The sequence below is a fragment of the Sorex fumeus genome, unplaced genomic scaffold (genome assembly GCF_029834395.1).
Source record: "Sorex fumeus unplaced genomic scaffold, SorFum_2.1 ptg000008l, whole genome shotgun sequence".
In the NCBI taxonomy this organism is placed as follows: domain Eukaryota; kingdom Metazoa; phylum Chordata; class Mammalia; order Eulipotyphla; family Soricidae; genus Sorex; species Sorex fumeus.
In genome coordinates this window covers 82312557-82336783 of record NW_026606065.1, presented here as the reverse complement: position 1 = coordinate 82336783, position 24227 = coordinate 82312557, and the positions used below count along the sequence as shown (strand labels likewise).

Sequence of the window (24227 nt, the reverse complement as noted above, 5' to 3'; positions counted from 1 at the left end):
GGTCAGAACATGGAGATCTTTGGAAGTCATTATCCTCCTTCTCATTATAAGAGTACACCAAAACTTAAATTTTATAATCGTTCATCCCTAAACAGAGGAGTAATACATTAACTCATTTTTTACTGTATCACTGTATATGCCTCAAATGTGTTTTAAAGCTTCTGATGTGAGGCTTTCTTCCAAGACAGGTTTTCAAACTTTCATAGAGGCCTAAAAGTTTAATGAGATCACTTGGGAAAAGAAAATGGTAAAGAGAAGTTGAGAAGAGTCAAAGCCTTAGTCCTACTTCAATTCAAACAAAATCTCTCTTGATTGTCTTTTATTTTTGTATAAAATATTTTGCCCCTCTGGAAAATGGGTTGTGGGGTGTTCAAATTATGCAAAAAACAGAATAACTTGGTACAGGACTATAAGAAAAACTCTGATAAAATTGATGTATATAATAAAAGCAGCTAATTAACAAACTAAAGATTTAATGACAAGGATGTTTATCTCCAGAAAGATGCTATTTTTTGATAATATCTACTTTAAAATGCTTTTGTTAGCCTTGCAGGGATAAAGAGATAAAAGTTAAAGTTCAAGGACTACTGAAGGGAAGACTGGAGGATAAAAAGAAGGGTGCTAAGAAACGCCCGCTGAAAACACTGAGAAATGTATTTTTTCCTTGAGACCTTATAGAACAGTACTCTAAAAGCAATATGTACAAGAAGCATACTGTCTCTCCTGGGGACTGCAGCTCACTTAATTATTAAATCCTAAAAGGCTTAATGTTGGACTAGGAAGATAGATCAAAGGGTTGGGGCACATTATGTTTTTGAAGCCAGAGGTTCAATTCCCAGTACTACTTGGCTCTCCATGCACCAATGGGTGTAGCCTTAGTGGCCACCAAGTGTGAGCACAAAACCATCAGGTCCAGTTCAGGTCTGTGAGCACTGCTAGTAAAGATCTTATTTTTAAAAAATTAAGAAATTAAATGCTACAGAGCACACAGGAACCGCTTTCTGCTTGCACATTAGCCTGTGTCACTCGTAATGCAAGAGCCCTCCTCTCTCCCTCCCTCCATCCCTCCCTTCCTTCCTCCTGCCCTTACTCCCGCCTTTATTCCTGCCTGCCCTCCATTCCTCCCTCTCATTCTTTTTTCTCCTTACTATTCATGCTGTTAAAATCAAAACAACTGCAAATACAGCATTTCTGAAGAGTTAAAAAATAAATAAGAAATTAATGATTAATATAGTCCAAAACTAATTCCTTCAGGCACTAACTAAAAGTGCTTGGGGACCAGTGAGACAGAATAGCAGTAAGGTGCTTGTCACCACTGCTTACGGTCCTCTGAGCCCCACTAGGAGTGCACCCTGAGCACAGAGCAAGGAGTAAGACCTGAGTATTGGCAGTGTCCCTAATAAGTGCTCATTGTTAGAAATACCACCTCCAAGGTATTAGGTTACTTCTAGAGGAAAAAGTTGAAAAACAAGTCCAAAACATAATAAAAAATAATGAGGCACATGAAAACAATTAAAAGAAACTTCAGACAACAAAAGACTTTTTTTTAAAAGAAATACAAGTTTATTATTTGCATATGACATAAAAATATACATGGGAAACCCTAAAGGGTTCCCCTAAAATTCTGCTGGAAACAATAAATTAAAGTGATAGGCCAGAAAATCAAACAGGCAAAACTACATTGCTTTTTTTTTTATAAAAATTTTTTAATAGTGAGACATCATGAGGTACAGTTGCAGACTTACACATTTTTGTGCTTGGGTTTCACTTATACAATGATCAAACACCCATCCCTCCACCAGTGCCCATTTCCCACCACCTCGGATCCCAGTATCCCTCCCACACCCCTTCCCCCCCATCCCACCCTGTCTCTGTGGCAGGGCATTTCCCTCTGTTCTCTCACTCCTTTTGGGTGTTGTGGTTTGCAAAAGAAACATTGAGTGGCAATCATGTTTGGTCTATAGTCTGTTTTCAGCATGCTTCTCCCATACTGGGAGGATCCTCCCAACACCTTTATTTGGTGTTCCCCTCTTTATCTGAGCTCCCTTTTCCCCTAGTATGTGAGGTTGGCCTCCAAGTCAAGGAGTAAAATTCCTAGTACTAATCTCAGCCATTCTTGGGTATTAGTTTCCTATTCTGTTACTTTATGTTCCCCAGATGAATGCAATCTGTCTATCCCTTTCTTTCTGAGTCATTTCGATTAACATAATACTTTCCATGTAGTACCACTTGTATGTAAATTTCGTGACTTCATCTTTTCTAACAGCTACATAGTACTCCATTGTGTAAATGTACCAAAGTTTCTTTAACCAGTCATCTGTTCTCAGGCACTCAGGTTTTTTCCAGATTCTGGCTATTGTAAAGAGTGCTGCAATGAACAGACAATTGCAGATGTCACTTCGACTATACTTTTTTTGCCTCTCTGGGATATATTCCCAGGAGTGATATTGCTGGATCAAATGGGAGCTCAATTTCTAATTTACAAAAAAGACTCTTAAGAGTTACAGATATTCAGATAGAGAAGGGAACACCAAATAAAGGGTGTTGGGAGGATCCTCCCAGGATGGGAGAAGCATGCTGAAAGTAGACTATAGACCAAACATGATTGCCACCCATTGCCTCTTTTGCAAACCACAACACCTAATAAGAGAGAGAGAACAAAAGGGAATGCTCTGCCATAGAGGCAGGGTGGAATGGGGGAGGATGGGGGTGGGCGGGATACTGGGATCCGTGGTGGTGGGAAATAGGCACTGGTGGAGGGATGGGTATTTGATCATTGTATATTGAAACCCAAGCACAAAAATTTGTAAGTCTACAACTGTACTTCATGATGTCTCACTAATAAAAATTTTTAAAAAAAAGTCACAGATAACCTATGTAGTCTTTAATTATATACAATGCTAAGATGGTAAGAATTGAAAATTCCAAATGTCTCAGAAGTTCAGAAATAGCACACACATATTTTTGAATAAAAAATGTAAAATTTAAACCTTAAAAAAAACAGAATTTACTTAAGGAATTACACATGTTTTTAAAGCAGAATTAGACCAAAAGAGATTACTAACGACCCAGAAGAGCTATCATAGTAAAATATCCAAAGTAAAGAATGAAATGACAAAATAAATAAGTACCAAGGGAAGGGTAAGAAATATAGGTAATACCGATTATAAAGGCTTATACAACTGATTGGATCCCATCAAGAAAGGAGAAAGAGAGGTTTCTAAAACTAATAACAAGTACAGATCCAAGAAGCATAATAATGAGTAGAGAAGAAGGGCAAAAAAGTGTGTTCTTGGGGCTAGAGAGATAGTACAGTGGGTAGGGCATTTGATCCCTGGGAATGCATACGGTTGCCAGACCACCACCAAAAGTGACCTTTGAGCACAGAGCCAAAATGAAAAAAATAAAGACATTGTAGACACTACAGTAAGAAAGAACAATGCCAAACAATAGTTTTGTCATTGACTACCTAAAGTAAAGGACAACATCTCAAAAAAATTAAGAGTTAAGCTTCCACCTGATCCAGTGATTCCATTTCTTGACATCTACCCAGAGTCAAAAATTTTAACTTTAATTCATAGAGACAGATGCACAGCATCTTTCACAATAGCCAAGATCTGGAAACAATCCAAATATCCAAGAAAAGATAAGTGGATTAAAAAAAAGGTGGCACATAAGTACATGGGATACTACTTAGTGATAAGAGGAAATCCTGCAGTTTGCTGCTTTATCGATAAAACTAGAGAGCATCATGTTTAGCAAAGTAAGGGAGAAAGACAAATACAAAATAAATACCAAATGGTATCACTCATATCTAGAGGACAAAGAAACACAGTTAAGAAAATCAGTGATAAAAAGCCCTGAAAGACCAGGGAAAACGGATTAGGAGGACTGGTCAATGGCTGGAACTAATCACAAGTGTGTGTGGGGCTGAGGGTAGGTAAGATAGAGAAGAGACCAGTATGACAATAAAAGCTGGGAATGATCACGCTGAATAAGAGCTGGGGGTTAAAAGTAGGTAAGGTAAATTCTTAATAATCTTTCAGTATCAATATTGCAAACCACAATGCCCAAAACAAAAGGGGAGGGAGGGAGAGAGGGAGAGAGGGGGAGGGGAGGGGGGAGAGAGAGAGAGAGAGAGAAAGAGAGAGAGAGAGAGAGAGAGAGAGAGAGAGAGAGAGAGAGAGAAGCACCTGCCACAGAGAAGCAGGCAGGGGGGTAGGGGGTGATGGGGATGGGAGGAAACATGTGGACACTGGTTATGAGAAATGTACACTGGTGGAGGGATGGGTGTTAAATACTGTATGACTGAACCAGTCATGAACAGCTTTGTAATGGTCTATCTCACAGTGATTCACTTAAAAAGCTAAAAAAAAAGGGGAGGGGGCACATATGCCGCCTGAGCCCATGTGCTGCTTTTGCACATAAAAAGCCCTGAAAGACCAGGGAAAGCACATGCGAGGCCTGAGCACATGTGTCGCCAACATCTCCCCTCTTTGATGCTTTCACGTCTAATGCTGGGATGTGAGTAGGGGCTCTCTCCGCCCTTAGAGAAGCCCGCATTCTCTCTTGAGCACATTCCTCTCCACTCTCTCCCACTTTCTCTTCTTCCTTCCCTTCAAACCCTCCAAAACTTCCAGTAATTGAGATAATCTAGTCATAGGCCACCATCCAGATCACACGGCTGCTTCTCCCAGAAGAGAGCATAAAATGAAGTTCCCATAACCACGCCACCGGACTCTGTGCCAGGCTGTTTTCACTCAGGGGGCCCCAGAGGGGGGACAGGTGAGAGCCCTCCCCACCCCAAGGGACCCAGCCCCAGCAGCCAACCTCCACAACCCAACCGCCGCCACGCTCAAGGCCGCACCCCACACACTCCAGCTGAGCCTCACATATGAGTGAACATACTCCTGGGAAGCGCGGCCACTTTCATGGCCACACGACTCATCATAAGACATTCCCTACCCATTCTCCGTAATTACCATACGCTGGAGCGATAGCACAGCGGGTAGGGCGTTCGCCTTACAAGCGGCCAACATGGCCGACCCGAGTTCGATTCCTCCGCCCCTCTCGGAGAGCCCGGCAAGCTACCGAGAGTATTCGATATGCCAAACACAGTAACAACAAAGTCTCCAATGGAGACGTTACTGGGCCCGCTCGAGCAAATCGACGATCAACGGGAGGGCCTTTACTTTACTTACTTACTTATATTTGATGGGGTTCAGAGAGTAGACAACAAATAATAGAGGGAAATACATATATACATATTTTCAGATATATATACCAAAGCTCACATCACCCAAACTTTAACAAGATGTTAGTGATATCCTATAGAATGTCTTAATGGCTCCTGCCAAAACAGAACAATCTTCACACTGTTACCTACATGAACACTCTTTTGTAAGCATGTTCAGTAGTTCTTCATAACAGACAATACAAAATACATTCTTTCGGCTGTGTTTTGGGACAGGGATTGGGGCTTGAGATGGAAACATCCCGAATTTGGTGTTGGGAAGGTGTAATGGTGGTGGGATTAGTGTTTGAATATTAAATGTAATCAAATATTGTGAACTTATAAAATAAAAAAAATTTTAAAAGAAAATCAATAAACTATGAATATTCATAAATCAAAAAAACTTGTCATTTTCAAAAGGGGGGGCTGAAAGACATACAACCTTTCAGTTACCTGTATTGCAAACTATATTAATAATGCCCAAATTTGGGGGGAGGGTGAAAGAAGGAGGAGAGAGGAGGAGGAGGGAGGAGGAGGAAAAAGGAAGAAGAAGGAAAAAGGAGGAAGGAGGAAAAAGAAGAGAAGGGAGGAGAGAGATGGGAGGAGAAAGAAGGAAGAAAGAAGAGGAAAGAGGGAGGAGGGAGGAAGAAGGAGGAGGGAAGGAATAGGAGGAAGGAGGAAGGAGGAAAGAAGAGGGAAGAAGGGGAAGGAGGGAGAAGGAAATAGGAGGAAGGAAGGAACATGAAGAAGAAGGAGAGAGGAAGAAGGAAAGAAGGAAGAAGGAAGAAAATATGTACCTGCCATAGAGACAGGTGAGAGTAGGAGGTTAAAAGGGAAACTGAGGACATTCTTGGTGGAAAATGTACACTGGTGAAGGGAGAGGTGTTTGAAAATTGTATGAATTGTATGACTGAAACCCAATTATGAACAACTCTGTAACTATCTCACTATGATTCAATTTTTTAAAAAAGTAACAAAATATTTTTTTGAAAAAAGACTCCAAGAATCTGGATGGGCTTCCTATTTAATAATGGGGTCATAGCTAAATTGGACATTGATTTATTATCATTAAAATCAAGCCCATATTGAACATCTGTAGAAAGTTTGACTATCTGGGGACTTAAAAAAAATTTAAGGCCACTTATATTATTAGGATTGAACTCAATAAATAAAGGTTCAGAAGGACCCATCCAAGCATCTACCCAAATTTGAACAAACTCTCCTAACGCAAAAGCAAAGAGGACTAAAACCAACCACTAAAAACCTCACACTGAAAGAACTTATCACACCTCATAACACCTTACACTAATCCATTTCAAATACTGTGTTTTTTGTTTTATTAAGCCACCAGCAGTACTCAAAGCTTACTCCTGGCGGTGCTCAGGGTACCATACAGAGTGCAAGGATTGAACCTTGGTCAGTCACATGTAAGACAAGTGCCCTAACCCACTGTACTAAATCTCCAGCCCTGTAACTCCCCCAACTTTGTACATAGTATTTTCACATAGAATGGAAAAAATTGCTAAATAAAATAATAAATTTAAGATAAAAATTTAATTAGATTTATTTTATAATTTTTATTTATAGATTTTATAAATCAAAATTTTAATAAGTGTAAATTAAAATAAATTATATTTATTTAGTATCTCAGAGTCATTAATAGAATATTCATCTTCCCTCTCATCTATTTCCTACTAAAATTTTCTTTAATGACTTCTGAATCTCTCTCTCACTCTCACTCTTTCCCCCTTTCCCTCTCTCCCTCCCTCTTTCTGTTTCTGGGTCATAAGCAGTTGTATTCAGGGCTTACCCCTGGCTCTGTACTCATGGATCATCCTGGCAAGGCTTGGGAGCCATATGTGGTACAGGGGATCAAACTAGGGTCAGCAACGTACAAAGCAAAGGTCCTATAAGCACTGTCAAATCACTCTCACCTTTCTTCAGATCAAAGTAATTATTAACCTTGGGGAAATTAACTATGTATCTGGATGGCTGGGACATAGCTGGGGTTTGTGTAAGTACTGTTCGATTTTTTAATGTACCCGAGCAATACCTCAAGGATCTTACATTTCCCTAGACTTCTACATCTAGAAGATGTGAGATCATCTTCCGCTGTGCTCAAAAGACTGAAGAGGGGTGTAGGGTGCTGGCTACAGTAGCTCAACAGGCAGAGCAATGCTAGGTGTGCAGGAGAACACAGGTATGATCTTTAGCACACCATGACCATGCTACAGGGAGCAGTCCCTGAACACCAAGCCAAAAAATCCCTGGGGATTGCTGCACATGGCCCCAAAGCAAAACAAAGGCATACTCCAGCAAGCAAAACACACTCCAGGCATACTCAAGACCCCAAGTTTAATCCCTGGCAAGCATGGCTACCCAGCACCACCAAGTATAGCCTGGTGGTTCCCAGCACCATTAGATCTGAGCTAAAGTGCTTTGCTGGGTCCTGGTGCTGGGTCCTAGCCAGGCCTATACTGATGAGCTCAGTACCCAAGGAGTGGTCCAGGGCTCCTGAGCAATGCTAAGGAGGAAAAAGGATAAAGTAAGGTTGTTTGCCTGATTACACTTTCTAGAAGTTGTCACCTTACTAAAATAATCTACCTAGCAAATGATTTATCCTAAAGGAGTTAAATTCTTTACTCATCACAGATTACAAACTGCTTAAAACTTGCTAAGGCACAAGACTAAGAGAAAATTATAAAAATTCCTAAACACACTGATTACTATAGGCAACAATTTCTCAACTTTTTGTAAGTATATGGTTATTATCAGTGGTTTTGCCATGCACGTGGTCGACCCAGATTCGATTCTTCCTTTCCTCTCGGAAAGCCCGGCAAGCTCCCGAGAATAACCAGCCCGCACGGCAGAGCCTGGCAAACTCCCATGGCATATTCAATATGCCAAAAACAGTAACAAGTCTCACAACGGAGACATTACTGGTACCTGCTCGAGCAAATCGACGAACAACAGGAGGACAGTGCTACTGCACTACGATTATATGATGTAATCAATTTGTTAATATATATGCCTCTTTCCTGGTAACCTAAATATGAATAGGCATTTGCAATTCAAAATAAGCGTTTCTGACTACCTGACTACTAATTCAAAAACTATTCATCCATGAGACTGAACATGCCCTTGGTGTTCTGATTTAATTTCAGAATACCAGAGATCAAGAAGTCACTAAACATTGAGATCGAGAGGTTACTCAAGTTTTTCCTGGGGCCAGCATGATAATACAGCACATAGGGCACTTGCCTTGCATGTGGACAACCTAGGTTCAATCACCTGATCCACATACGGTTCCCTGAGCCCCACTAGGAGTGATCCCTCAGCACAGAGCCAGGAGTGCCCCAAACTAAAAATAATAATAATAATAATAATAATGGTTTGGGGCTGGAGCAATACCACATCGGGTAGGTCATTTGCCTTGCACGCGGCAAACCTGGGTTCGATTCCCAGCATCCCATATGGTACCCTGAGCACCACCAGGGGTAATTCCTGAGCGCAGAACCAGGAGTAACCCCTGTGCATTGCCGGGTGTGACCCAAAAAACTAAAAAAGAAATAATAATAATAATAATAATGGTTCTCTTGACCAGAGGCAAAAGAATAGCATCTAAGAACAGTTTTGATATCTAAAGGTTCCCATCCATTTGGTTTAGGCTTTTACTTCTAAAATCCTTCATGGTGCACAACTTAGCAAGAAGGCTTACCTTCCATAAAATTGTATTACTTTATCCCTAATATTTCCACTAAGTATTCCATTGTAGCAATACGTCAACGGTGAGCAAAGTATGATCCATAAGCCAAATCTTGCCCACTACCTTTTTTTTTTCTTTTTCAGGGCAATCTGCCTATTGTCTGTCATCTACAAACTATTCACTCGAGTCATCCTGAATAGGATTAGCAGAACACTAGATGAAGGACAACCATGTGAACAAGCTGGATTCCGAAAAGGATTCAGTACCATCGACCATATCCACACAGTAACCAAGCTCATTGAGGTATCTCGAGAGTTCAAGATGCCATTCTGTCTAACGTTCATTGATTTAAAGAAGGCCTTTGATTCTGTTGAGACGGAAGCGGTCATAGAAGCCCTAGCCAATCAGGGCGTACAAACTCAATACATCAGGATCCTTCGTGAGCTCTATTGCGGATTCACTACCAAGATCTCACCATTCTACAAAGAAGTAATCATCCATATCAAGAGAGGGGTTCGGCAGGGTGATACCATTTCACCAAAACTCTTCAGTGCCACCCTCGAGAACATCATGCGACGACTGGAATGGGAAAACATGGGAGTGAAGATAGATGGCCGGCAACTACACCACCTCCGCTTTGCTGATGACATCGTTCTAATAACACTAAACATCAACCAAGCGGCACAAATGCTGAACGACTTTGACCGTGAATGTGGAAAGGTCGGACTACAGCTGAATCTTGCGAAGACAATGTTTATGAGAAACAGCCTTGTTCCTGACGCTCCATTCGCTCTCAACGGAACCACCATCTCCGAATGCAACAGTTATATATACCTAGGTCGAGAAATCAACATGATGAATGACCTGGCACCTGAGTTGCGCAGGAGGAAGAGAGCGGCTTGGAATGCCTTCAAGAGCATTGAAGAAATAACTAAAAGGACAAAGAACCTCCAGCTACGAGCACATCTCTTTGATTCCACTATTCTTCCTGCATTAACATATGCCTCAGAGACCTGGACCCTACGAAAACAGGATGAGAACGCTATTCGGGTCTCTCAAAGAGGAATCGAAAGAACTATGCTTGGAATATCACGATTCACTCAAATGAGAGATAGAATCCGGAGTTCTGATCTTCGTCAACGCTCAAGAATCAGGGACGCTGTCTCATTTGCCAAGACATCAAAAATCAGATGGGCTGGACACATAATGAGGTTTACAGACAACCGCTGGACTAGAGCCATTACTGATTGGATTCCACGAGACATCAAAAGATCACGTGGACGCCCACCTATAAGATGGTCAGACTTCTTCGTCAAGACCCTAAATGATCGGTTTGAGGCTCTACATGTTCCTAAAACGAACAGATACCATTGGGCTACGCTAGCACGCAACCAGGATGAATGGAGACGTTACTGGCACCCGCTTGAATAAATCGATGAATAACGGGGATTAAGTGATTAAGTGATTTCAGGGCAAAGCGTGAAAGCAAGTCCTCAATATCAGATTATGCAATCAAGTTTCCTACTTCTAGGGAAATTGAAGGAGTCCACACATCTGAAGTGCAATGGATCAGCTTCATCCTGGGTAAAAATCATTGTATCTTCCCTGCTGTGTAAATACATATTAAACCACAACATATATATTTGGTTTTGAGGTTTTACCTGCAGATGCCTAGGGGCTACTCCTGGCTCAGAACTCAGGAATTACTCCTGGCAGTGCTCAGGAAACATACAGAATATAGAGAATCGAACCCAGGTCGAAGAAAAAGAAGAAGAAGAAGAAGAAGAAGAAGAACAACAACAACAACAACAACAACTTCTAATAGGTAAAGATAAGGCCTTTAAAAGAGCTTCAAGCAGTGCCTAAGAACAGAAGAGTCAATGAAGAAACTATGGTACATCCACCCAATAGAATACTATGCAGCCACCAGGAGAAAAATGGTGTCATGAAATGTGCTTATACATGAATAGACATGAAGAGTATCAGGCTGAGTGAAATGAGTCAGAGGGAGAAGGACAGACATACATTTGACTGCATTCATGTGTGAGATTTTTTTTTAAATATATGCAATTAATACTACCGAAGGACAGTAGAAACAAGGGCCAGGAGGATTGATCCATGGTTGGAAACTTGCCACAAGTTGGGCAGGGGAGGGCAGTTAGGACAGAGAAGGGATCACTATGACATTATTAGTTAGAAATGATCACTCTGGACAAGAACGGGGTGCTGAAATGAGATAAATGATATGTATGATAACCCTTCATAACAGTGCCTAAAAGGAAAAAAGTGGGGGGTTTGGGGGGAGCAGTGGCAAGAGTGTCTGCCATAGAGGCAAGCTGGAGGTATGGGGCAGGAGTGAAACTTGGAACAATGGTGGGAAAAATTGTACACTGGTGAAAAGATGGGTGTTGGAACATTGTATGACTGAAATTCAATCATGAACAACTTTGTAACTACATCACACAGCGATTCAAAAAATACTTTTTTTAATTTTAAATTAAAAATATAGTGTCTATAGTAGAATAGGTAAGGGGCAACTGTCACTGTCACTGTCCTCCCGTTGTTCATCAATTTGCTCGAGCGGGCCCAGTAACGTCTCCATTGTGACACTTGTTACTCTGTTTGGCATATCAAATACATCACAGGTAGCTTGCCAGGCTTTGCCGTGTGGGCGAGATACTCTCGGTAGCTTGCCGGGCTCTCCGAGAGGGACAGAAGAGGTAAGAGGTATTGGGAATAATCTGAATGCACATTATCAAAATTAATCTGGTGTTCTCTGGACAGTTTCTCTGTGACATGAAATAGTGAGATAGCCTCATATGGAATCTGGAAATTTTTTACAAAGAGTTATATTCCAGCTGGTGCTTAGTGATTTTCATTAAGTGGGAAAACTTTACTGAAACTGCAGAGCATACTGAGGTGCATGTTCTTCTCTTCCCAGCTTAATTCATAAAAAGCATGGACAAGAACCCAAACCCCTTGAATCTTTATGAACATGGCTGGATGGAATCATGCAAGTATTTTGAATATGCCCCGGTGGTTATTTTTTTTTTTTTGAGAGGATTTTGACAGGCATTTGCCAGTGCCTGGAGGATCATGCAAAGTGCCAGTGCCAGGGATCTTACATGCAAAGTATCCTCTAAGCCATCTCTCTGGTCCTGTGCTTTTTCTTGATTAGACTTATGCCTTTCCTTGTTGAAAATCTACAACTCAAACAACTGAAGAAAAAAAAGTATCAATTTCATGTTCCCAGGATGAGAAATTCCAACACTTCTCTTTCTCTAAGGGGTTTCCATTTTGCTTATTAGAAATCTTTCCAAAGTTTTTCCCACTTGGAATGTCTGCCCATTATCACCTCCAATCATCTAGAAAAGCAGAAAGAATAAAGAGAATTCTAAAACTAATATTAGCAAAGGTTTTAGAATCTTTCAAACTTCTATAGCATAACAAATCGGTACTGGCTTCAACTACTTTGAAGTAAATTCCTTCTCAAGTTCAATCACTTCAACTATTTTAGCTCAGGCAAGCCTTGTACACTTAAGAGTATTACTTTAGATACTGGATTCATTCTGTTGCAAGCAGACAAGGTGCAATGCTGTCTGCTAAGGACTCATACAATGTGCCTTGTCAATAGATACAGGAAAACTCATAAGCAACTCCTAACTGATCTAAACCTGACAACTTAGTCTTCTGGAACAGACAGTCCTGCAACTGATAAAAAGAATGCATCCAATGTTAATAATTAGTACAGCAGTGAAATTCCTTGGAGTAAGTCATCTCAATTAATAAGGCATGTCCATAGGTTTGGACTTTGGAAGACTATACCAGATTCCTCAATCAGGAGATTATTTGAATCTTCTAGAAGCAGGGGTACTTAGGAGAGAAACTTTTGTTTTGGGGTCACACCTGGTGGTGCTCAAGATTCACTCCTGGCCCTATGTTCAGAGACCATTACCAGAAGGGCTTGGAGGGCCATGTGAGGTGCAAGGTATTAAACTGACATTAGCTGCATACAAAGCTAGTGCCTTACCCCTATATTCTCAAGTCCCTGAAAGAGAGAACTTTAACCAATCATTTCCAGTCCAAGATCCTAGTGACAGTCATGCTTTTCTGTATCTTATTCAGCTTTTTATATCTTTACCTATACCCAGGCTCGAGCAATAGCACAGCAAGTAGGGCATTTGCCTTGTATGCAGCCAACCTGGGTTTGATTCCTCCGTTTCTCTCAGAGAGCCCGGCAAGCTACAGAGAGTATCTCGCCTGCACCGCAAAACCTGGCAAGCTACCGTGACGTATTCGGTATGCCAAAAACAGTAACAAGTCTTACAATGGAGACGTTACTGGTGCCTGCTCAAGCAAATCGATGAACAATGGGAGGACAGTGCTACAGTGCTAACTACCTATACTGTTAAACTAAACTTTGCTTTAAAATTAATGTATTTTGATCATCCTTTAAATTCAAGAGGAAAGATCAACTGAAACTGCTATCTAATGGGACCGCCACAAGAAGCCTACTCTCAAAGTCAGGGAGAGAGCTCAAAGAACTACAAGCACAACCCTTGCACGCATGAGACCTTGAGTTTGTTCCCTGGCACTGCATACTAGTCCCCCTGTAGGATAACATTGCTTTGCCCTTTCTCCCTTGCCACAAGGAGCTTAGGTTTATCAGGTTACACCCATCACAGTGCTCCCAAGTCACTCCCATTCCTTTGATAATCTGTAACCACTTCTCTATGCTCTCTTCCCCAACCAGTTAATCAGCTTTTCCACCTAATCAGACTCTGTTAATTTGTAAGGTCAGATCCTTCTAGGACACTTAGCTTGTATTATAAATTCATATTGCCTTTCTCCTTTCCTTATGTGTGTTGAATACTTTACTTTAAAATAATGTATATAATGCCTTTTGCATAGATACAGGAAGACAGTTAATATTATGTTTTTGTAATTTAGGATTAAATTGGCTTTGAATATTATTCACTCCCAGGCATCTGCTTTCTTGACTGAATCCTCAGTTGCCCTTAGTTCCTAACACCCCAAAAGCAGGGTCCTGACGAGGACCCAGGGCAAGCTGTGAGCTACCCTGGCATCAAAATGGGTCAGGCCCTAGCACCACGATTCTTAACTATAAGTTAAGAGCTTGATCATGGACAAATGCTGTCATGATCCAAAAGTAACGAGGAGATAAGGACCTTGCTAGGGATAGGAAAGACTAATCTGGCCTGAGCACTGTAGTCTGAGATGGAGATGACCCCAGGAGAGCAATTATATAAGCTTAATGTATCTCTTACTGTGTCCATACAAAATGATTAATATTATGAATGCTCAGGGCTGGAGCGATAGCATAGCGGTTGGGCCTTTGCCTTGCATGCAGCCAACATGGCCGACCTGAGTTCGATTCCTCCGCCCCTCTTGGACAGCCCGGCAAGCTATCTCGCCCACACAGCAGAGCCTGGCAAGCCACTCATGATATATTCGATATGCCAAACACAGTAACAACAAAATCTCCAATGGAGACGTTACTGGGCCCGCTCGAGCGAATCGATGAACAACGGGAGGGCCTTTACCTTTTACCTTTATGAATGCTTATAAGTTTGTTGGACAAGGAGAGGAGAAACACACCCATGGGATTCCACTCTTGGGCAGCCATCCTGCTAAATGGGTATCTGTCCCAGAAGAAGGGGATCCAGATTCAGAGCCAGGAGGAGGAGAATGAGAGGTAGAAGGAGATTGAAGTAGCATGGGGGAGGAAGGTGCAGGAGGAGAACCAGAGGAGAATGGAGATGGGAATAGAATAAACTGCAACTGACACCAACCAACCTGGCCCTCATTTCCTTCCTTCGCCTGCCCATCGCCAAAAACCTCCCCAGAGTGGGGGAAGAGGCCCGAGACTACCAAATGCGGGCAGTGGGAACGACAGAGCGCTGCTGCCTCCCCTTTTTGTATTTACAAACCCCTGCTATCCCAAGCATAGCTGTAGAGCCCTGCAGATCCCCTAAATAGTGCAGGGTATAGCATTAGAGGGATCTATCGCTTCTGGACTCAAGCACGGAACTGCCCAGCCAGTTAGTACAGTGTTGCCAAGAGGTACCACCAGGCCCATATAACATTGCATGGGAGACAATGCCCTTCCCCCAAATAAAGGCCTGCCCCTAACTGATCTTAATAAAGACCTGCTTCAATAGGCAGCTCCTTCAATGTTCTGATGCTTTATACTTGAGCATTAATTACTGATAATCATCATGCATAAGGGAATTTTTTTTAAACCAGAATAATTTTAAGGAAATAAACAGATAATGTGGGACAAGAAAGTATTAACTACTGAAACAACCCATAATATATAACCAAGAAAGGCTACTGCATTTATAAAATATAAACAAAATTATAAAAAGAACAGATAAACTATGGATAGTTTATATGACATGTGCATTATATAATAAGTATGTGATATGCACTGTATATTTGTGTATAATATATAAAAATACAAACACAATATCTATGAAAGCAAAAAAATTTAACTGAAAGGCAAAGTTAAATAAAGGTACAGAAAAAAAAACAAAGAAAATATTACGAGAGGCTAGAATGATAGTACATTAGGTAGGGCATTTGTCTTACATGCAGCTGACCCTGATCTGATCCCTAACACCCCAGATAAACCTCTTAGCCTGTCAGGAGTGATTTCTAGAGCCAAGAGTAATCCCTGAACACAGTCAGGTGTAGCCCAAAAACAAAAACAGAAAAAAAAAATGCATGATAAAAGGATATTTCATAGAACTGAAGGATATGTTTTCTGAAAGTCCCTAACATAGAACATGACAGTAAGAAAAATATGGTTAATAAGAAAAGATTTTTAAAATTTTCAGGAAGAAAAACAAGAGACTGGGAATCTGAATGGTATTACAATTTTCTATAACACTGAAGTTAGAAGACATTAATTAATATATTTTCCAACTTAGAATTCCATATCCATTGTCTGCTAGTTCCCCCATATTTATTTCTTCTTTCCAGTAACAGACATATAATAGAGATATACTCTAACAGATATAGTATATGTTCAACTAAGTATAGTTATGTTCAACTAAGTATAGATAAGCTATACTTAGCTGAACACATGGTCATCGAACTACTGCACACTTTGCTACTTCCTTTGCAATAACAGTTGTGGTTATATGACAATATGACCAAAAGTGATGTGGGCAGCTTCCAGTTAACACTTAAAATACATCTATATGCCCTCCACTTCCTGTGTCCCCCTTTTTTTCTCACTGGCTAGATTAGAAACACAGGGATAACTGGTCTTTGAGAACTCATAGAGGGTTTGTCACAGAACAGTTCTTAATGTACACAAGAAACCACCTGGGACCCCAGTAAAAATTTAGATGTTGGTTCAGCAGGTCCAGGATGGGCCTGACACTCTGTACTTTAATAATTTCCTATGTGATATATGGACATCATTTTGACCACCAAGACCCAAGAGGAGACTTTATTTAACAAGATAGAAAGCACCTTAAATCTCCGGATACCTCCAGGAAAACCCAGTCATACCATCCCTCAATCACTAACCAGTTCATTAGTGAAAGAGAATAAACTACTAATCCACTGATATTACGCATCAATGTCTGGCACACACATGCATACTATCTTATTTTTCCAAACTGTCTTAAAAAACTACACTAAGTAATTGTCTTTCGCTAGAGTTTTTCTATAAACCTGAAATTAAGGGAGCAGGGGTGAAGGAGGAAAAGGAATGCATCACATAGATTATGTGAAATAACTTGATTTTGATGTGTGTATGGATCCAACTAATACAAAGTAAAATGCTCTTCTTTTTCTTAACGAGCAAGGTTTAAAACAATGACTTCCATTAACCCTCTCTCTGAAATTAATTCAAGAAATTTTCAACAAAATAGGGTAGTTAATCCAAAATAATGACATAGACCCAGAAATGAGGGTCTAACACAGGAGAAAGGTGACACTGATACTCACAATAGTAGTATGTTAAATTCCTAAGACATCCTGTGTACAGGAGAAAATCCTCAATTAGAAAAATTCTCAATTAGGGTTGTGGAAATATGTGTAACAAAACTAAATCCTTCAATATACCATTTTAGGTTAGGAAATAAAAAAAAAAACCCTAAAATTTAAAAAATATGGCAAGGGAGATGGTCCAAAGGGATGGAGTACATAAATGGCATGCAGGAACCCAAGTAGACTGATAACTGACTGAGAATTCTGGGGCCTTCTCAGAATGGGGGGTAGCAGATTCCCCTCTGCCTGGAGGTCCAGCAGCCAACAACCACACCTGACATCGTCCAGCATAGAAACAGCCCAGCTCCACAACTGTACCTCATCTGTACCTCATCAAGCCAAGCCACCAAATCATTCCAGCTCCACAGCTCCACAACTCCAAATTTCTAAGTAGTGACAGCCCAGTAGGAACACAACAAATTTGATGGGGAAGTTGCATACACCAAGGTCAATGACCAAAATCACAACTAATATGACTTCGGTAACATCATTGTGAGATATAACAATTATCACTTACTCATTCTTTTAATAATTCTATTTGCCTTTTTGTTGTAACAAGCAATATGAAGCAAATTTGTTTGTGCCTCCTAAGGGGGCAGTTTTGGGTAGGAAACTGAGGACACTGAGGTCGTATCAGTGGTAGGATTAGTATTGGAACATTAAATTAATGAACAACTATGTTATGTACAACTTTGTAAGTCACATTTCTTTTTGGTTCTGTTTTTGCTTTGGTTTTTGGTTTTGATTTGGGGACCACATCCAGCAATACCCAGGGCTAACTCCTGGCTCTGCACTCAGGAATTATTCCTGGTGGGGCTCTGGGGACCATAAGGGGTGCTGGAGATTGAACCGGGAGAGGTGTGTGGAAGGCAAGCGCCCTTCCTGCTGCACAATCTCTCCAGTCCCTGTACTCCATTATTTTTTTCTTTTTGGGTCACACCTGGCGATGCACAGGGGTAACCCGTGGCTTTACACTATGGAATTACTACTGACGGTGCTCGGGGGACCATATGGGATGCTGGGAATCAAACCCAGGTTGGGCTGCATGCAAGACAAACGCCCTACCCATGCGTGCAAGTCAAACACCCTACCCCTGTACCCCTTTTTTTAATTAAAATTTTTTTGAGAAGTTACTTCACTGCTGTTATTCTTCTAACTTATGCTAACGTGTCCCAACTTCATTATTGTACCAAGAAGTCAGCAAGACAAAAATTCTCTCTCCAAAAGCCAGGGAGATAGTACAGTTGTAGGGCACTTGCCTTGAACACAGACAATGGAAGTTCGATCCCTGGTATCCCCAAATAATCCTCCGAGCACACTAGGAGTGATTCCTGAGTGCAGAACCAGGAGTAATTGCTGAGCATTGTCCAATGTCCCAAACTTCCCCCCAAAAAAACTCTTTCTCTCTCTCTATATATATAATGTATAATATAATGTGTGTAAAGAAGTGTACATATTTTATTCATATCAAGCACTGACATTCCATAAATAGAAATTTTTTGTTTACTTAAGTATGACTGAATACATTATTTCATTATCTCTTAGGGATTCTAAGCACTGGCTTTAAGAGTGTGGGCATGAAAATCTGGAAGCAGAAGAGGAGAAATTTGAAGCACAGAACAAAGACAGAAGAAATGAAAGAAGTCAGTGATTCTGGAGGCTGTGTGAAGACAAAAAGAAAAGGAAACACAAAATTCTATGAGAAAATTTGATACATATGAAGTTCTGCTGGGCTGGAGCGATAGCACAGTGGGTAGGGCATCTGCCTTGCACGCAGCCAACATGGCCGACCCGAGTTCGATTCCTCCGCCCCTCTCGGAGAGCCCGGCAAGCTACCGAGAATATTCGATATGCCAGACACAGTAACAACAAAGTCTCCAATGGCCCACTCGAGCAAATCAATGATCAACGGGAGGGCCTTTACTTTACCTTTACTTTACCTTTACTTACTTTTATGAAGTTCTGCTATTTGCTCTACAAACACTTCAGTAAAGTCTACATTGCTCAATGGTGTATATGGATGTGTGTGAACTAGGGAAGGGAGATTAGAAATGCTGAGTTCAGATACTAAGATGCAATAGGTAAAAAACAACAACGGACAGTAAGGGATGTGAAGCATTATAAGACATGAGAACTGATCAAGTTCAGACTAGTATTTGGTGATATATGCAATTTAAAAACACGAAAATAAGCTTAAATTTGACTGCCAAAGTATGACATGTATTTACATAAAGCATGAATATGAAAGCTGATTCACATCCTAATGATTTTACTACACAGTATTAGGCTCTATAAAAGCTGTCTGGCTATTGCTCCATCTCCTCTCCTTTTTACCTTTAATGGGACTCATGGATTCTCTATTTGACATTTCATAATCTCATTCTTTCTGAAGCTCAAAAATGCCCTTATTCATCGAGGGGAAAAACCCCAAGTCAGCTCCTATTCACCATGTCAGTGGAGAGCAAATGGAATTCAAGGCCTAAATAATTAAATCAGACAATGTAGGACAATTTAATAAGACTGCTCAACACAGCTTCCTGTTCTTCCATCTCTCCATTACCTACTACCACCATCAAATCAATTATTCAAACAAAATTTCAGAATACTTAACACTCCCATCCTTTCCTCACTATAAAAAAGGAGACACTATTACTTTCATGTCCAAGCCCTTTTATGTACTATGGTATATTCTGTCTATACATCTTTCATGACCTTTTTAGTGTTTGTTAATATTGTTTTAAAGAATGTCACTACATTCTTTAAAAACTTAAAACATGGAGTCAGAGTACTGTGAGTAGGGTATTTGTCTTGCATGTAGCAGACCTGGGTTCAATCCCTAGTATCCCATATGATCCCCCAAGCACCACCAGGAATGATTCCTGAGCACAGAAGCAGGAGTAAGCCCTGAGTACTATTGAATATGGCTGAATCATTTAAAAAGGAAAAAAAAGTAAAATGGGACAAGAGAGATAGCTCAATAGACTGAGAACTTGTTTTGCATGCAAGAAGCCCAAATTTGGCCTCTGGTGCTGTATGATCCCCAAGAACTCAGCATAGAACCTGAAGTACTGCCAGGTATGGCCCAAAAGACAAAAAACAAAAAAAAAAAAAAAAAAAAAAAAAAGAAAGTAAAACAAATCTGACTCATTAATCTTTATAGGCAAACCGACTACTTCTGGTTTTTCAGCACAATTTATTGTGCTTTTTCTAGATTTAGACCATTTAGTTCAATGTTCTCTAGTTGATCATGATTTCCAAAAAATTTGCTATAAAATCTCAGAGCTTATCTCAATCATAAAATCATAAAATCTGGGGCTGGAGCAATAGCACAGCAGGTAGGGTGTTTGCCTTGCACACGGTTCACCTGGGTTTGATTCCCAGCATCCCATATGGTCCCCCGAGCACCACCAGGAGTAATTCCTGAGTGCAGAGCCAGAAGTAACCCCTGTGCATTGCCAGGTATGACCCAAAAAAGCAAAAAAAGAGAAAAAAATTATAAAGTCTTAGAGTTATACAAGTTATCTAACTTAAACATCTCTCCAATATTTGAATTTCTTCTACAACTCTTCATTAATCTGTCATTCAGGATAGGCTAAAGCCATCTAAAGAAATAATTCTCTACCTTTGGATTCACATTTGAATAACGTGTTTGTTAGTCTTTGGGCCACATAGGATGATGTTCAGGTCTTCATACTACTGGAGTTTGCTGCATGCAAGGAAACTCCTTAACTTGTATACTATCTCTAAAACCCCAACATTTGGATAACTTCATTCACAAAATTCCTCCTATGTTACAATACCAAAATGTGTATTCGTTACTTGACTAAATCATTTGCTACATCTAATTACTGATCTATCATTCATAAATATACTTAAACTTTTCATAGAAATTCTTTGCTCTCAGCAGCAAAATTAACCTTTGCAGAGCATCTATCCAACTGTCCTATTTCAAGACTGAGAAAGGAAAAAAACATCTCATAAACCTAAGATCAAGAAAAAAATCATGTTCCAGGAGATAGGAAAAAGGTTTCCTTCTTGAAACCACATGGCATCCCCAAAATTGCCATGTGTAGCCCTAGAGACCCCACAAATACCCTAGAATGGCACTGTTAGCTCCTGAGAATACCACAGCCTCAGGCCCTTACTCTGAAACTCTGGCCTGGTCCTTTTATTTTACATACTACGGTACTCTTCCCCCCATCACAGTATTTGCATTTCTCCAAACCTGCCCTGTATCATATGAACCTACCTACAACATGACAATACCTGCCAAACACACAACACACTGGATTATATTTTCTAATCTGTTCTCAATACATGACCTAAATATACACAACTCACCCCATACATGTGTTTTTCTAGAGCTTCTCTCGCTAACATTTTCTGGAACCAACTCAAATGCATCTAAAAAGAACAATAAGGGGGCAGGCAGTGATAGTACCATGAGTAAGGTGCTTGCCTTGCGTGCCGCTGATCTGGGTTCAAACCCCAGCATCCCATATGGTCCCCGGATCACCACCAGGAGTGATTCCTGAAGCAGAGTCAGAACTAACCCCTAAGTATCATCAGGTGTGGACCCAAAACCAAAATGAGCAAATAAATAAAAATGAAAGGACAATCATACAGCCAGATCCTATCCAAAACTAACAGTTTACCGAAGTAAGTTTGAACATCTGTGTTGAGACAAAGTAATAATGAGTTTCAATATATTGTAATGGTCATCTGGCCATTTGCAGTCAACAAATACTTAACCTTAACTTAAGCTTACTGCTTAACCTGAACCAACAAATACATACAAAGTCTCTAAGAATGATGAGATTTGGGGGGTAGGCGTGTTTTGAGGGGCCACGCCCATCAATGCTCAGGGGTTACTCCTGGCGCTGCACTCAGGGATCAGTCTTAGCAGGCTTTAGTACCGTATATGGTGCCAGGGATCAAACCCAGGCTGAACATGTGCAAAGCAAGTGTCCTACCCACTTTACTATCACTCCAGCCCAGCATGAGACTTTTTAAAATAATGCAGTTATTTTTTTTAAAAATCAGCAATTAGGTTTGAAAAAAAAATACCAAACAACATATTACAACACAAACCAGAATCAGCAAAAAGGCAAAAAGAACAAATAATAGTTGCATCCAAGAAATGGGCACAAACACCTGTTTTATTCTGAAGTATCTCTGGGTGCTCTTCTTGAACTGAACTGTCTGCCCAAGCATTCTTTTATTTACCACTGTTATGATGTGTGCAGCAGTTGTGAACTGCAAGCAAAACTGCATGGGAAAGAATAAAGGGTACCTTCATAGGGAACAGTGAATCTGAGAACCTTCTAAGTTAGAATACAAAGTGGGAAAGGAAGAAGTATTTATTTCTATCCATTTTACTCAATAGATGCATTGCTATCCGATTACAGCCATATTTAAGACACAAACACATAAAAGCAAGTCCTAGAGGAACTCTCTAGGCTGCTTTTCCAATCAAACAGCTGTTAGATTTTTTTCCTTTTTTTTAATTTAGTAGAAACCATGATTTACAAGTGTAATATAGTTGTTTTAGGGATACAACATCACTGCATCATACCCACCACATGAGTACCACTTCTCTAGGCCCCCACCCACCACCCTGTTGAGCACATTCAGTATAACATGCAGTCACACAAACTCTGTTGCCATTGGCTATTGAAAAAACAGCTGTTTTTATAAAGCATTCTCCTTATAAAGCATTCTTCTTAAGAGATTCCTCAGAAACACAACCATGACATTATGGCAATTCCATGAACCACTACAGATTTCATGAACAAACATTTAGGAAAACTAATAATAAATATCGTGGGCATCAGATAGGAAACGAAGAAATCAAGCTCTCACTCTTTGCAGATGACATGATACTATACTTAGAGAACCCTAAAGCCTCTAGAAAGAAGCTCCTAGAAACAATAGATCTGTAAAGTGGGAGGCTACAAAATCAATACCCAAAAGTCCATGGCTATCCTACACGTGAATAATGAGAGAGAAAAAACCTATATTTAAAAACTAATCCCATTCACAATCATGCTTCAGAAAATCAAGCACCTGGGAATCAGCTTAACTAAGAAGGTAAAGGACCTATACAAAGAAAAGTACAAAATGTTAATTCAAGAAATAAAAGAAAACATAAGGAAATGCAGACTCCTGCTCATGGATTCGGAGAATTAAAACTGTTAAAATGGCAATAGTCCCCAAAGCATTATGCAGATTCAATGCAGTCCCTATAAGGATACCCATCACATTATTGAAAAAAAATTGATCAAGCACTCCTGAAGTTTATATGGAACAATAAACCCCCACAAATAGCTAATGCAATCCTTGGAAAAAAGAAGAGAGGCATCACATTTCCCAACTCCAAGCTGTACTACAAGAGGTAGTAATTAAAGCAGCATGGTATTGGAATAAAGACAGACCCAAAGACAAATGGAATAGGGCTGAATATCCTGGCACATCCTCAAATATATGATCATTTAATTTTTGATAAGGAAGCAAGAAATATGAAGTGGAGCAAGAAAAGCCTCTTTAACAAATGGTGCTGGCAAAACTGGACAGCTACATAAAAATAAATAAATAAGGGGCTCAGACCTCTATCTAACACCATGCACGAAAGTCAGATCAAAATGGTTTAAATGCCCACAAACAGCCTCTCTAGCTCCTGATCAAGCTGCTTAACGGCCATGATCCCAGAGACTCAGAAACAAATCTCGAAACCCAGCGGCTTTTGGCAGAAATGCGTCTGGACCCCGCAGTAGGTTACTGTCGCCGGGCCATCCCGGGGGGGAAAGGGTGCTGACCCTCCACCGGCTCCCCCTTGGTGGCTCGGTGGCCACCATCCTCTAGAGGCCATTGGACAGTCAGGTTTAGGCCCACAGTGACAAGACATGTTGGGCCTCACGGGATGGGGGTGGAGCCGGTCCTTTCCTCCCCACCCCAACGAGACCCCAAGCCATCGCCCACGAATGGCCTCTCTGGCTCCTGATCAAGCTGCTCAATGACCATGATCCAAGAGATTCAGAAACAAATCTTGAAATCCAGTGACTTTTGGCAGAAATGCATCCGGAACACCCAGTAGGTTACTATTGCCGGGCCACCCCAGGGGGGAAAGGGTGTTGTCCCTCCGCCTGCTCCCCCTAGGCGGCTCGGTGGCCACCATCCTCCAGAGGTCACTGGACAGTCAGGTTTGGGCCCTCAGTGACAAGACACAGGTGGCCTTATGTGAGGGGGGGTGGAGCCGGCCTTTTC

General features: G+C 40.8%; 1 protein-coding gene across 3 annotated transcripts in view; it reads right to left on the bottom strand.

The window, feature by feature from the left end:
- The window catches only part of CDK8 (cyclin dependent kinase 8), a 165688-nt gene that overhangs the window by 111054 nt on the left and 30407 nt on the right, over nucleotides 1-24227 (bottom strand). The gene's annotated exons all lie outside the window — the stretch shown is intronic.